A 15,251-nucleotide genomic window follows, 5' to 3' on the forward strand; every position below is an offset into this window, starting at 1 on the left:
CACAAAACAGTTCTTCAAGAAATATCTTCCATGGGTTTTTGCCTTGCTTTCACAACATTTCTTCCTTGACCTGAAATGTAGTTTGCAGGGGTTTCTGTGACAAAGTATCACAAATGAAGCAACTGGAGCCACACATATTTGTTGTCTCACAGTGCTGGGGGCCAGAAGTCTGAGATCAAGGTGTGTTGGCAGGCCCTGCTCTCTAAAGGCACTGAAGAAGCGTTCTGTACGTGTGTGCATGCATGTGTCCAAATTTCTCTCATTTTTTTTTTGAGAATTTTAATATTTATTTTTTAGTTTTCGGCGGGCACAACATCTTTGTTTGTATGTGGTGCTGAGGATTGAACCCGGGCCGCACGCATGCCAGGCGAGCACGCTACCGCTTGAGCCACATCCCCAGCCCCAATTTCTCTCATTTTAAAAGGACACTAGTCACATTGGATATGAGATCAATCTTACTGTAGTATGATCTCATCTTAACTAATTACATGTAATGACTTTACTTTCAAATAAGTTTCCTTCCTGAGGTAATGAAGGTTAGGACTCCTACATATGAATTTAGGGAGTACATAATTTAATCCATAACAAACAACTTTCCTCATTTTATTCATATAGAAATGTCTGCTCATTTTTCATGGGTCATGGCACCCTCTGAGATCCTCCAGGAATCACCAATGATTTTTTTTCCTTTGTAGCCATCCTGGGCACTGCAATACCTCTGATGCGTTTATTTATTTACTAGCTTTTCTTTCCCTATGAGAGCATAATTTGCTGTGGAAGAGAACTGTTGTGCTCATTTCTGCATCCCTAGCCCAGCAGAGCACATAGCAATAATTAATGATAAATAAATATTTGTAGGTTGGATGAATGAATTGAGTGTAGGCCTATTTAAATATAAGCTAAATTCCAAGTATTTGTTAAAAAAAAAAAGGAAGAATAGAGAGATCTCATCCAATCAAATTCAGCATTTGAGAGAAACTTGCTGTTCCTCAACACAAATAGAATTTAAAAAAAAACTTTTTTTAGTTGTACATGAACACAATACCTTTATTTATTTATTCATTTTTCTGTGGTGATGAGGATTGAGCTCAGTGCTAGGCAAGTTCTCTACCACTGAGCCCCAACCCCAGCCCAACACATATGGAATTCTGTGGATCTACATCTGTACCATCCAATACGGTCACCACTAGACACATGTGACTATTTAGAGTCAACTTAATTAACATTAAATGTATTAATGTTACACTAGCCATATTTCAACGTTCAATAACCACATGTGGATATTAGCTGCAACACTGAACAGCACACAGAGAACACGTCCATCATTTAAGTAAGTCTTATTGGATGGTACCAGTCTAGACAGTAACATACTTTCATGGAGATAATCTTTTCTCAAGAGACATACTTCAACTTAACCATGTTATTTAATCTTTTCATATAAGACAGATATCATGTTTAGTGTTGGTAAGAAATAACATATGAGTAAATTAACTCTAATCACTTAATTAGATTAAGTGATCTTAAGTAACTTACCATTTATTACTTTCGTAAATTTGTTTGAAAATACTTTGCTAAGGAAAATTCTGTTACATTTGAAATATCTCCTATTGAAGCAAATGAAAGTAAGGAAAACATCTCAGTGATGACATTCCAGAAAGTAGTAGTCACTGTCTCTATTGGATTATTAAATGGACACAGGAATAGGAGTGGAAATAGGTTCAATTTATCCTATACACCTGCAAATGTCATGCTATTAAGCACACATGCTGATCCCAGTGTCAAAGATGAACAGGGCCACATTTTTACCTTGACACACAAGTTCCTAAACTGAGTCTTAGAATCACACAGTTTAGCATTTAGATGTGTTATAGACTCTTGTGAAACACTTATTAAATTGAACTAAATTACATTTCTCTTAGTTTAGAAACTGCTTTGGTAACATTTTTACTACGAACAATGAGCAGACAGGATGTGGATTTAGTGGAAAGAGAACAACTTTTCAGTGACATATGGCAAAGCTCCCTCAGGCTTATAATTAAACCATAAGGAACCAAAGGTCACCTTATGTGTCACAGAGGGTGTTTGTGCAAATATTCAAGTAAATCAAGTTGAATTACAGAATGGATATATTGATCAACTTACAGACAAATTAAAAATATAAAGAATATTACTGGAGCAACAAAGAGAAGCCGCTCAGTATGGAAAATAACTGTCTTCAATGCATAGTTAAGTTCAAAAGCAAATTTATGGAAATATTTTAATCCTTTTCAAACATATTACTTTAAACATCATATTTGGTTTTGAATTATACGCAATGAATGCTTTCAAAGTTTTTTTGCTAGTTGATCGTGTCCAAATACTATCATTTTGATAACAACTGATTCAAGATTGCTTATTTTCCTTAAAATTTAGAAAGCCTTCGTAAAGGTTTTAATAATAAGGGAAGAACTTGCTATAAACCTCTCAATCCAGTCTTTACATCACTTTTCTGTGGTGGCAATCACCAGGTAAGTGTGTTTTTATAGATTGCCTTTTCCCTTTAACCTGTGTTTATCATAGCATTTTTCTATATTGCCTTTCTACCTTCCTAATTATCTTTTTAAAATTTTATACAATAGACCGAGTACCTGGTTTATTTAACTATTCTCATATAATTACCTACTTGTAGTATTACCATTTTTTTTCTTTTATATATAGTACCACCATGGACATCAAAGTAACTGTCAGATGCAGCAACACCAAAAATCATAATTTTATCTGATGACAATTATTTCAAAAGACAATATTATGGATTGGGGATGTAACTCAGTGGTTATCGTTTGCTAGCATGCACAGGCTTGTAGGATTGATTCCGAGCACATGAAAAAAATTTTAAAAGGTCAATATTTAAGGGCTGGGGTTGTGGCTCAGTGGTAGAGCACTTGCCTGGCACATGTGGGGCACTGGGTTCAATCCTCAGCACCACATAAAAATAAATAAATAAAATAAAGATATTGTGTCCATCTACAACTAAAAAATTATTTTTAAAAAGTCAATATTTAACATGTACCCTGTCTTTTTATATCTAGCAGAGTGTAAACAAACTAGACAATAAAGGTCTAAAAAATTATGTCAGATTAAATATATAGATTAATTCTTATTACAGAAGGCATTGTTTTTAAGATTTTTAGAATTATATAAATATTTTGTAGAATTTTTTGTTATGAACAAAAAAATAAGATGACCAGTCACTATGAATTACAAACAAATGAACATTTGAATTTTCCTAATTACTAATCCAGTGGAATCCTTCCCTCTTTTTAAGGTTTCAACACTTGACTTTCACTAATGTATTTTATAATTAATGTTTGATAAAATAAATTCATAGCTTATTAGTAGCATCTCCAAAGCAGTAGCATAAATAACGATGTTGTAAATGGGAAGAATATACATATAGCTATACGCCATTTTCTCAATAGAGTAGCAAGATTTGAAAAAATACTTAGGTAGAAAAGTTGATGTGCTATACCCAGATTGTCAGTAGTTTCCTGATTGGCCAGTAAATAATATTTGAAAAATTTAACCAGTTAAACCAAATTCATTTTGAAATAAAAAATACAATGATTAGAGATTTTATCTTTGTTCCTAAAGATAATGAACATACAATTGAGTCGCGAAGAAGCTGAGGATAGAGAGCAGATGGGATTTTTGGCAAACAGTAGGCACGTCTGAGAGCTGGCAGCAGGAATTGGCTGCTGCTGAAGCATACGGTGCTCATAATACCTCAGTCAATTAAAAAAAGGTGCCGTCCAGAGTTTGCCAGTCAGAAGACATCTTAACTAGTTTTTCTTAAAGCCGAGAGCGCTCCTTTCTAACCTCTTGTGGGGCCAAGCAGCCAATTTAGGATTCACTCTGGACAGCTTGCAGATATCAATTTCCCAGAGAATGCATAGAAATATTGTTAATGTAAAGTGTTTCTGTTTTGTATGGTAGTACTATGGTTTTTCACAGATGGGCAGATAAGGCACAGAGGCACCAGAGAACTTACCTGAAGTCACATAATGTGGGTCTCAGAAAAGAGGTCATGGAGAATAATGTTGTCAACTGGATTTTCCTCTGTGACTAAATCTCCTCTGAATCTACCATCCAAACAGGATCCCCATCACAGAGATTATGAGATTCAATCTACTATTAGACTCTTATTTAAATGGAAGGCCTATGAAGTATTACCCTTTGGAATGAAAGAGGGAAAAAATGAAGTACAAAACTTAACACATTTTCCAGTGACCCAAATGAAAAAGAGAATGTGTGCTTATCATTATTTGTGTTACAAGGTGTTATAAACAACAATAACCTCATCAATCCAATAAGGATTTGGAAAGATCTCAATCAGCAGAAATGATAAATCCTACCTTACTAAGATAAATTTAGTAGTAACAAATAATAAGGCTTTGCCTTTGGATTTGACAATCATTTTTTAAATTATAGTAAATAACATATGATAGAGGCTGGGGTTGTGGCTCAGCAGTAGAGCACTCACCTAGCGGTGAAAGTCCCTGGGTTCGATTCTCAGCACCACATAAAAATAAATAAATAAAAACAAAGGTATTGTGTCCAACTACAACTAAAAATATGTATGTATTTCAAAAAATAACATATTAATTTATCTTTTCCATGTTTAAGTATATGATTTCAGTAGAGTACCTTCACATCAATGTACAAGAGATCTCTAGAACATGTTTATCTTGCAACACTCAGTTTCCCTTCCCACTGATGAACCCAGCCTAATTCCATCTTAAGATTGGGAGCCATCTCGTCACAAAGTCATGAAAAGTTAATTTGTGTTTTACTATAAATTACTGCGATTTCTAAACTTGCTTGGAATGCCTGCCCATGCCTGGTTTTCCCTGACGAGATAACAACCCTCTCTGAAACCTCAGCAGCGCCTCATAAATTCTGGTGTTGGGATCTAAATTTACTCCCTAATTTGAAATGTTGAACCATTTAGATCATTAACCTATTATATGCCTTTGTATTATTCTTGTCAAAATCCTGTTATCTGTAAGTTCGCAAGACCACACCCCTCCCTTTGCAACTTTTTGTGCTTTAAAACTGTGCTCCTTGGGGCTGGGGATGTGGCTCAAGCGGTAGCGCGCTTGCCTGGATCCTCAGCACCACATAAAACAAAACAAAGATGTTGTGTCCACCGAAAGCTGAAAAATAAATATTAAAAAATTCTCTCTCTCTCTCTCCATTAAAAAAAAAAAAAAGAGCTGGGGACTGTTCTCTAGCCCAGTGTTTTGGGGTGAGACAGTCCTGACCAGAATTACAAGCTTGCTTTAATTTGATTTAAAATTGGAGTTGGTGGTCTTTTCTTTGTGTTGTGGTTTAACACCCACCTTCCCCCAGACCTTGCTAAAAATCTTTCTACATTGTTTCTATTATTTTTTATTTCATTAAGTACTTTTTATGAGTGGAATCATACAGTATTTGTCTTCCTGTGAGGGGATTATTTAGCACAGTGTCCATGAAGTTCATCTACATTGTGGCATGTGCCAGCATTTCCTTGTGTTTTAAAGCTGAATAATATTCATGTGTGTGTATCATGTTTTCTTTATTTATTCATCTGTCCATGGACATTTGGGCTGCTTACTCCTCTTAGCTACTGGGAATAGGCTATAATGAAGTTGGATGTGTAACTACTTCCTTGAGATCCTGTTTGAATTATTTTTAATATACATCCTGAAGTAGAAATGCTGGATCAGATGGTAATTCTATTTTTAATTTTTTGAGGAGGAGACTTCATACTGTTTTCTAAAATGGCTGCACCATTTTATATTCCCATCACTGTACACCAGAGCTCTAACATCTCTGAATCCTCTATAACATGTTAGTTTCTGTTCTTTTGATAGAGGCTATCAGGATATGTGTGTGAGGTGGTGGTTTTGATTTGTATTTCCCTAATGATTAATGCTGTTGAGTATCTTTTCATCTGCCCATTGGCCATTTGTATATGAACTTTGGAGAAATGTTTATTTGCCCATTTAAAAAACTGGTTTTTGTTTTGTTATTAAGTTATAAAAGTTTCTTATATATTCTGGATGTTGATTCCTTATATGATTTGCATTTATTTTCATAGATTGTATTCACTCTGTTGATATTTTCTTTAACCAACAGAAGTTTTTAAGTTTAACATAATCCCTTTTGTCTGTTTTTATTTTTTATTTTTATTTTGTTGCCTATATTTTGGTGTTATATCCAAGAAATCATTGTCAAATCCAATCTCCTGAAGTTTTTTCCTTTGAGTTAACTTTTGTATATGGTACAAGAAACTTGTTCAACTTCATTCTCTTGTTGGACTTCATTCCAATTTTCCAAGCACCATTTATTGAAGAGAATGTCCTTTCCCTTTTGTATAGTCTTAGCACTTTGTCAAAAATCATTTGGCCATTATTTGGTTTAGATATGTGGTGTCCCTGAAAAGCTCATGTGTGAGATAATGCAAGAAGATTTAGAGGTGAAATGATTGGGTTATGAGAGTCTTAACCCAGTGGTAACTGAAAGCAGGTAGGGTGTGGCTGGAGTAGGTGGGTCATTGGGGGAATGTCTTTGGTGTATATATAGTACTCATAGTGAGGTCTTGCTCTCTCTGCTTCCTGGCACCATGTTCCCAGCTGCTCTTCTCCAACATACCCTTCCACCATGATGTCCTGCCTCACTTTGTGCCCAGAGCAAAGTGAATTGGTGAACTGAAGTTGGTGATTTATAGAGTAAGATCTCTGAAACTGTGAGCCCCCAAATAAACTTTTCTTCCTCTAATATTGTTCTTCTTGGGTCTTTTGGTTGCAGTAGTGAAAAATCTGTCTAAAACATATATGCAGAGTTTACTTCTGGACTCCCTATACTGTTCCATTGGTCTATATATTTATCTTTATGCCAGGACCACAACATCTTATTTATTCTTTCTTTGTAATGTGTTTTGAAATCCAGAAGTGTGCATTCTGCAACTTTGCTTTTATTTTTTAATATTGTTTTGGCTATTTTAGTCACTTAAAGATTACCTAATTTAAAAAATTATATATAATATATGTTTATACATATATATGTGTGTGTGCATATATAATATATATATATATATATATATATATATATATATATATATATATCCCAAGATTACCTAATTCTTTTTAATATTACAGTAAATGGTATTGTTTCTTTAATTTCCTTTTCAGATTGGTCATTGTTATTGCTCAGAAGCACAACTGATTTTTCAGTTGACTTTATATCCAGCAACTTGGCTGATATTATTAGTTGTAAGAGTCATGTGTGTGTTGGTCTGGAGATACAGCTCAGTTGGTAGAGTGCTTGCCTTGTATGCACAAAGCCCTGAGTTCAATCCCCAGCACCACATACACACACACACAAAAAAAAGAGTTGTGTGTGTATACATGTGTACATAATTTTTAGGGATATATATATATATATATATATATATATATATATATATATATAGTTTTCTGCTCACACAATTTCACTTCTTTTCCACTGTGGAAAAGAAGAATTTCTTTTTCTTGTCCAATTGTTCTGGCTTGAAATTCCAGTACTATGTTGAATAGTAGTGGCAAAATTAGTATACTTACTTTGTTTCTGATCTTAAAGGAAAAGCTTTAGTCTTTTTCTTTTTTAACCATTGAATATGATGTTAGCTGTGAGCTTTCCACATATAGTTTTTATTGTGTTGATGTAGTTTTCTTCTATTCTTTGTTGAATGGTTTTATCAGGAAAGGGTCTTGAATTGTTAGTTTTTTCTGTATCAATTTCAATGATCATGCGTTTTTGTTCTTCATTTTATTAATGTACTTTATTGTGTAGATTATTTTTTAAACTTTTTTAGTTGTAGATGGAAAAATACCTTTATTTTATATATTTATTTATTTTTATGTGGTGCTGAGGATGGAACCCAGTGCTTCACACATGTTAGGCAAGTGCTCTACCATTGACCTACAATCCCAGCCCTATAGATTGATTTTTATATTGTGGTACACCATCCATGATGCTACTTGAGTGGTCTTTTGCTTGGTACTGAGCCATTGAGGACTTAGGTCTCCCTTTGGGAATAATCCCGGCATTCCTGTGTGCAGACTGCCCAAGGCGTGAGATCTCTGCCCTTTCTCTACCAATGGGACTGCTTTCGTAGCTCCGGAGTTGAGTGTAACCTATTGGGAACTAACAGTTCACCCCTACCTTATTTGGCGAAGAAAATTCTGTAGAAAACCTTTTGATGTCTCCTCCATATATATATATAAACCAAATATGGGAGCTCTCTTTCCATTGTGGAAGCTGGACCCCTAAGGTAGTAGAGCTGTCCCACCCTGGCTTTTCAAGATTACTTCCAGTGTAGTGTGGTTTCTTTGTCACCTTTTCTTTTCTTAGCTTTATTTCACAGGCAGTCTACATCCCGCAAAGGAAACCCAAATTCCGTCAGCCGCCTGGGATGTGAGCAAGATTATATGTTGAAGTATCCTTGAATTCCAGTTATAAATACTCCTTGGTTATTGTGTATAATCCTTTTAATGTGGTATTTAATTTGGTTTGCTACTATTATGTTTAGAATTTTTGCATTAAAGATATATGTTTATACTTTGTGTTTTTGTCTAATTTTGGCATCAGGGTAATGTTGACCTCATGACTGGGTGTGGAAATTAACTGTACTCTTAATTAACTTCTTATTCTTTAACTGATTAAAGTTTGAGGGGAGTTTGGTATTAATTATTCTTTAAATGTTGATGGAATTATCCAGTGAAACCATGTGTACCTGGGCTTTCCTGTGATGGGAGGTTTTTGGTTACTGATTCAATCTCCTTACTAATTCTAAGTCTGTTAAGATTTTTTATTTCTTTTTTTTTTAAAGGTTTATTTATTTCTGCTATCAAAGAACAGAATTATGACAGTGTAATTTAACAATCCTAATTGGCTTCATTTTTAACTCTAAAATCAGGTAACACTTCATTCCATAAAACAGAATCAGTTTTCCTATGAGCCAAGCACTCATCAAAAATAATTTGATGAGTTAACATCAGATTATTTATTTTGCTTACACAAAATAAGGACAAGGGAACTTCACTATTTCGCCAGTTGAGAGTGGCTCTTCTCCCTCCAATCCAGATTTCTCTTGGAGGACCAGATGTGTCAGCTTGGTTTGATTGACTCCATGTTTTGTTTTGTTTTTACCCTGGAATATTGTTTCTGTTGAAAAACTGGCTTCACAAAGAAGGTGGCAGCAGGAAAATTTCAGAATCCAAAGCTTAAAAATAAGTCTTGGGCTTATTTTCTGTCTCTGGAGGGGATCATCTGGTGTCTGAGGCCTGGGGACAGAGGCAAAGTCCCCAGCCACCCATCCAGGAGATGTCACTCTCAGTAGCATCTGGTGTCCTGACCTTTGCTCGCCCAGGATACGGTGGGTAAGGAGCAGCAGGTCACAGGGGGACCCTGACCCTCTGGGAGATAGAGCTCTCCCTGGGCAGACCCCAGGGCTGAGAGTCAGCGGCCAGGGGAGAATCAACGATTGTCCCTGCCTGTGGTCCCTGAGGTCCTGGGGCAGGGATGTAGGAGGCAGCCAGTGTTACAAGACGTCCCCGTCCCCAGCCAGGCCAGGTGCCTGGCTAAGCGAGGAGAGAGATGGTGTCCCTACTCAGGGCCTGGCCCCTGCCCCTGGTCTCACTTCCTCCCCGGCACCACCTGGAAGGGAAGTGACACCCAGGGGAAGGTCGGGAAGTGAGGCCACTGTCACATTCAAGTTCAGGGTGTGACAGCTCAGTCTGCCCCCCAACAGCCCCATATTCAGCTCCCCTTCATGGGTCACATCCCTTCTGAGAGTCATGCCCTGCCCTTTATAGGCACAAGGACCCAGAAGTTCCAGGGACACGTCTATGTTTAGGCCCCCAGATAGGGAAGTTCCTCAGACATCCATGTTTAGGCCCCTGGATCCAGATCCCGAAGTTTCAAAGGTGCACGTCCATGTTTAGGAGCCTGGATCCGGAAGTTCCTTGGCGCACATCCATGTTTAGGCAGTAGCATCTAGAAGTGCCTCAGGTGCACGTCCATGTTTAGGCTCTAGGATCCGGAAGTTCCTCAGGTGTCCATGTTTAGGCCCCCAGATCCAGAAGTTCCTCAGGCGTCCATATTTAGGCCCACAGATCCAGAGGTTCCTTAGGTACACGTTCATGTTTAAGCCCCCAGGTCCGGAAGTTCCTCAGCATCCATGTTTGGGCTCTAGGATCCGGAAGTGCCTCAGGCATCCATGTTTAGGCCCCCGGATCCAGAAGTTCCAGAGGTGCACATCCATATTTAGGCCCCCAGATCCGGAAGTTCCTCAGGTGCATGTCCATGTTTAAGCCCCCGGATCCTGAAGTTCATCAATCCTCCATGTTTAGGCCATAGCAACCGGAAGTTCCTCAGGCACACATCCATGTTTAGGCCCCCAGATACGGAAGTTCCTCAGACATCCATGCTTAGGCCCCCGGATCCAGATCCAGAAGTTTCAAATGTGCACGTCCATGTTTAGGCCCCTGGATCCAGAAGTTCCTCAGGCATCATATTTAGGCCCACGGATCTGGAGATTCCTCAGGTGCACGTCCATGTTTAAGCCCCCAGGTCCAGAAGTGAGATTTTTAATTTCTTGTTCCTGGTTCTCCTATCCTCTTCTGTTCCCTCTCCTCCCCCATTTCCTGGCTGCCATAAGCTGAGCAGTTTTCTTTTGCCATTGCCCTTCCACCATGACATTTCTGCATTGCAAGAGCATGGACAGAACCTCTGAAACTGAGCAAAATAAAGCTTTCCTCCTCTCAATTGTTCTTGTAGGTATTTTGGTCACCACAACAAAAGGCTACCACAAATCTGTTTACATTTTGTTAGTTGTAGTTTTTTCGGTTCCTTACTTCTTCCCTTGATATGTTCTTTTGAGTTTCATTGGTGGGTTTGTTTGTTTTTGGTTGTTTGTTTTCAGATTTTAGGACAGTCTGGGAAGTCTTAATTAGAAAACAAAAACAAACAAAAAAAACCCCACATTGGATATTCTTTGCTCTAAGATGACTGGTTTGAAATTGTTTTGACAGGGATGCTCTATATATTCTTTCTTATGTACTATCTCACTTATATTCTTCAGTACTTTTTTGAGTAGTTTTTTGAATGTAAATCATTAAAATTTCTATTACATACTTTTGGGTTTTCACTGTCTGTTCTTCAGTTTGCCTTAGATGTTCCATTAACTCTTCTTTTTTGCCTTCTAGTCTTTCTTTTTTTCTGTTTTCTTATTTTCATTCTTTAATTGTGCCATTTATAACTGTTTTTAATATTTCTCCCCCCTAACCTGAGCCCTCATCTCTTACACTTCGATAGTATCAGCTTTTCTTCACTGCATGTATAGTTCATGGTTTCCCACACATAGGGCCGAAATCTATACACCAATTCTCAGACAAGGAACCTGAAAAACAAAATTGGGTGCCTTTTTGTAGATTGGCTTTATGACTTTTTTCCCCCCATATCTTTGGTGGTCCTGGAACCTCTCTTCTGTAGATATAGAAGAAAAACTATATAGGGAATATATCCAATTTTTAAAAATTTTAATTTGTTCTTTTTAGGTATATGTGACAGAGTATATTTTGAGATATTATACATACATGGCATATAACTTCCCATTCTTGTGGTTGTACATGATGTGGAGTTTCACTGGTTGTGTATTTATATCTGAACAAAGGAAAGTTATGTCCAATTCATTCTACTGTCTTTCCTAATACAATCCCCCCTCTCTTCCCTTCATTCCCTTTGTCTAATCCAATGAACTTCTATTCTTCCCTCACCCCTCCTCATTGTGCATGAGCATCTGCATATCAGAGAGAACATCCAGCCTTTGGTCTTGGGGACTGGCTTATTTCACTTAACATGATAGTCTCCAGTTCCAGCCATTTACTGGCAAATGCCACAATTTCATACTTCCTTATGGCTGAGTAATATTCCGTTATGTATATATACCACATTTTCCTTGTGTATTCATCTGTTGAAGGGCATCTAGTTTGATTCCATAGCTTGGCTATTGTGAATTGAGCTGCTATAAACAATGATGTGGCTGTGTCTCTGTAGTATGCTGATTTTTAAGTCCTTTGGGTATAAACCAAGGAGTGGGATAGCTGTGTCAAATCGTGGTTCCATCCCAAGTTTTCTGAGGAATCTCCATACTGCTTTCCACAATGGTTGTACCAATTTGCAGTCTCACCAGCAATGTATAACTGTACCTTTCCCCCCACATCCTCACCAACATTCATTGTTATTTGTATTCTTTATAATTGCCATTCTGACTGGAGTGAGATGGAATCTCAGTGTAGTTTTAATTTGCAATTCTCTAATTGCTAAAAATGTTGAACTTTTTTTCATGTGTTTGTTGACTGATTATAAATATAAAATGAATGTAGGTGTTGAGGCTTTGGTTCTGCATATTTATGAGCATGATGACAAGTTAACACCTAAAATTGGCTTTCCCTTGAGTGAAATAAAAAATATTTAATGGCAAAATTCTTTGTCATACAAACCCACATATATACAGTTATCTCGTACTAGACAAAGGTACCATAAACATACATTTGAGAAAAGATAGCCTGTACAACAATTGGTGCTGAGAAAACTGGAAATCCACATGTAGTAGAATGAAATTGAACCCCTATCTCTCAGCTCAAAGTGGATCAAGGACCTAGGCATTAGACCTTGCATCTACTAGAAAAAAATGTAGGCCCAATTCTTCATCATGTCGGCTTAGGAACCAGCTTCCTTAACAGGATAACTAAAGTGCAAAAAGTAAAATCAATACTAAATGGGATGATATCAAACTAAAAAGCTTCACAGCAAAGGAAGTAATCAAGAATGTGAAGAGAGAGCCTACAGAATGGGAAAAAATCTTTGCCACCTACACCTCAGATAGAGTATTAATCTCCAGGATATACGAAGAACTCAAAAACTTAACACACACACACACACACAAAAATAATAATAATAATAATAACCTAATTAATAAATGGGAAAAGGAACTGAATAGGCACTTCACACTTCACTTCCTTTGCTGTGAAGCTTTTTAGTTTGATATCATCCCATTTAGTATTGATTTTACTTTTTGCACTTTAGCTATCCTGTTAAGGAAGCTGGTTCCTAAGCCGACATGATGAAGAATTGGGCCTACATTTTTTTCTAGTAGATTCAAGGTCTAATGCCTAGGTCTTTGATCCACTTTGAGCTGAGAGATAGGGGTTCAATTTCATTCTACTACATGTGGATTTCCAGTTTTCTCAGCACCAATTGTTGTACAGGCTATCTTTTCTCAAATGTATGTTTATGGTACCTTTGTCTAGTACGAGATAACTGTATATATGTGGGTTTGTATGACAAAGAATTTTGCCATTAAATATTTTTTATTTCACTCAAGGGAAAGCCAATTTTAGGTGTTAACTTGTCATCATGCTCATAAATATGCAGAACCAAAGCCTCAACACCTACATTCATTTTATATTTCAAAACAGTTGACACCATACATTTCTAGATCTTGTGCAAAGTATTTTACTGTCAAATTTTCCCTAAGCATTTTTCTGTGTTCTTCATGCCACCTCTGTATTCTTTCTTCCCACAGTTCTTTTGTCAGTTTGTGTTGTTACAAAACATGCTAGGATAGGAGTCTATCATTAGCTAGGTAGCCTGATATATGAATCTCTTTATTACACTCTCCATATTTGGCTTAGCATAGGAGGCCCAAAGAACTGCAGGTTCTGGTGGGTGATACAACTCATCATGTAAGATGACTTCTTAAATGTGCAAGAAGAAAACTCTCCAGGTTATTTCTTGAATTAATCCCTCAGAAACATGTTCAATAAAGAGTTTAGCTCTAAACTTGAACCGTAATGCTGTGCCACCTTTTTATTTAGTTAAAGCCATGTAGAATAACATTTGCTGTATACATACTGCAGCCAAAACCAAAACAGAACAACCAGACCTCACACAATCCAACTGTTTTCATCACCTGGTCAAAAAGTTGTTCGCCAGCTGTAGTGGGCTGAATGGCAAATTCCAGGCATTCAAATTAATTTCATTGCAATCACATAAAACATCTTAAAGTTATAATTATCTGCCATAAACTAATAACTTACCTTCAGCCACATATAAAAACACTGCTCCTTGTAACTCTGCCATTTTACGTTAGGACACAAATTACCTTTCTGTATTATGTATGCTTTTGTTTTTAAAAATCAGACTTTAAATTGATTTACACATCTATTTCATAATTCTAGGGATATTTACCAAGGAATTCAGTACTTTTGTATGGCTGTTATCCTTTTGCTTCAGCCTGAAGCACTCACTTGTGGACAGGTTTTGTGGTGAAGAACTGCTTCAACTTTTGTTTATCTTGGAAAGTATTAAATTCTCACTTCTAGAGAAGAGTCTTGCCAGATATCATATACTGGGTTGGAAGTTTTCCTTTCACTACTTTGAATATGTCATCTCACTCCCTTTAGGCCTAAAGTTTCTGTAGAGAAACTTGCTATTAATCTAAAGCAGTTCCCTTGTACATGAAGAGTCACTTTTCTCTTGCTGCTTTCAAAATCTGTGACTTTCTCATTATTTGTGTGTTTGTTTGTTTTTCTTATGGTGAGGCTCAGTGAAGTCTCTTTAGATTTATTTTAGTTAGAATTATTTTAGCTTCCTGATTTTGTATATCCATTCTTCTCCTTAGATTTGGAAATTTTTAAACTTTATTTCTTTGAATAGGGTTTGTGCCCCTTTGTTCTTCTGGATGATAGAGAACATAGTAATACCAGAATATTCCATGAACATGGGTTCAATTTCTGGACTATATTTGCACTGAAGTTACTTTCTAAATCAGAAGTAAAACTGTGCAAAATATGATGACAGTTGACATGGCATTTTATAACTCCATACATAGTAGTTTGGGTAGAAGCATTGTTCACAGAGAAGATAAATCCATATCCAGTGTTTTTTCCAGTAGGAATAAAGCACTGCGTCATCCATGATGGAAGTAGTCCATTGCAATCAACTTGCCACCAGGTGGTTGGCTCATCACTTCATTACTGGTCTCAAGTCTGAATGAGATTTCTACTGCAATTAATAACCATGAACTTAGTGACTTAAAATGACAGAAGTTTATTATCTTAGTTCTGGAGGTCACAATTTTAGCATGATCTCACTGAGAAAAGTCATGGTAATGGCAGGGCTTCACT

The 15,251-nt window shown here is 36.8% G+C and overlaps 1 pseudogene; it reads right to left on the reverse strand.

Moving 5' to 3' along the window:
• Positions 1 to 10,042: 10,042 nt before the first annotated feature.
• On the reverse strand, positions 10,043 to 14,205 carry LOC139705917 (radixin-like; annotated as a pseudogene).
• Positions 14,206 to 15,251: the final 1,046 nt, after the last annotated feature.

The sequence above is a fragment of the Marmota flaviventris genome, chromosome 5 (assembly GCF_047511675.1).
Source record: "Marmota flaviventris isolate mMarFla1 chromosome 5, mMarFla1.hap1, whole genome shotgun sequence".
NCBI classification, from domain to species: domain Eukaryota; kingdom Metazoa; phylum Chordata; class Mammalia; order Rodentia; family Sciuridae; genus Marmota; species Marmota flaviventris.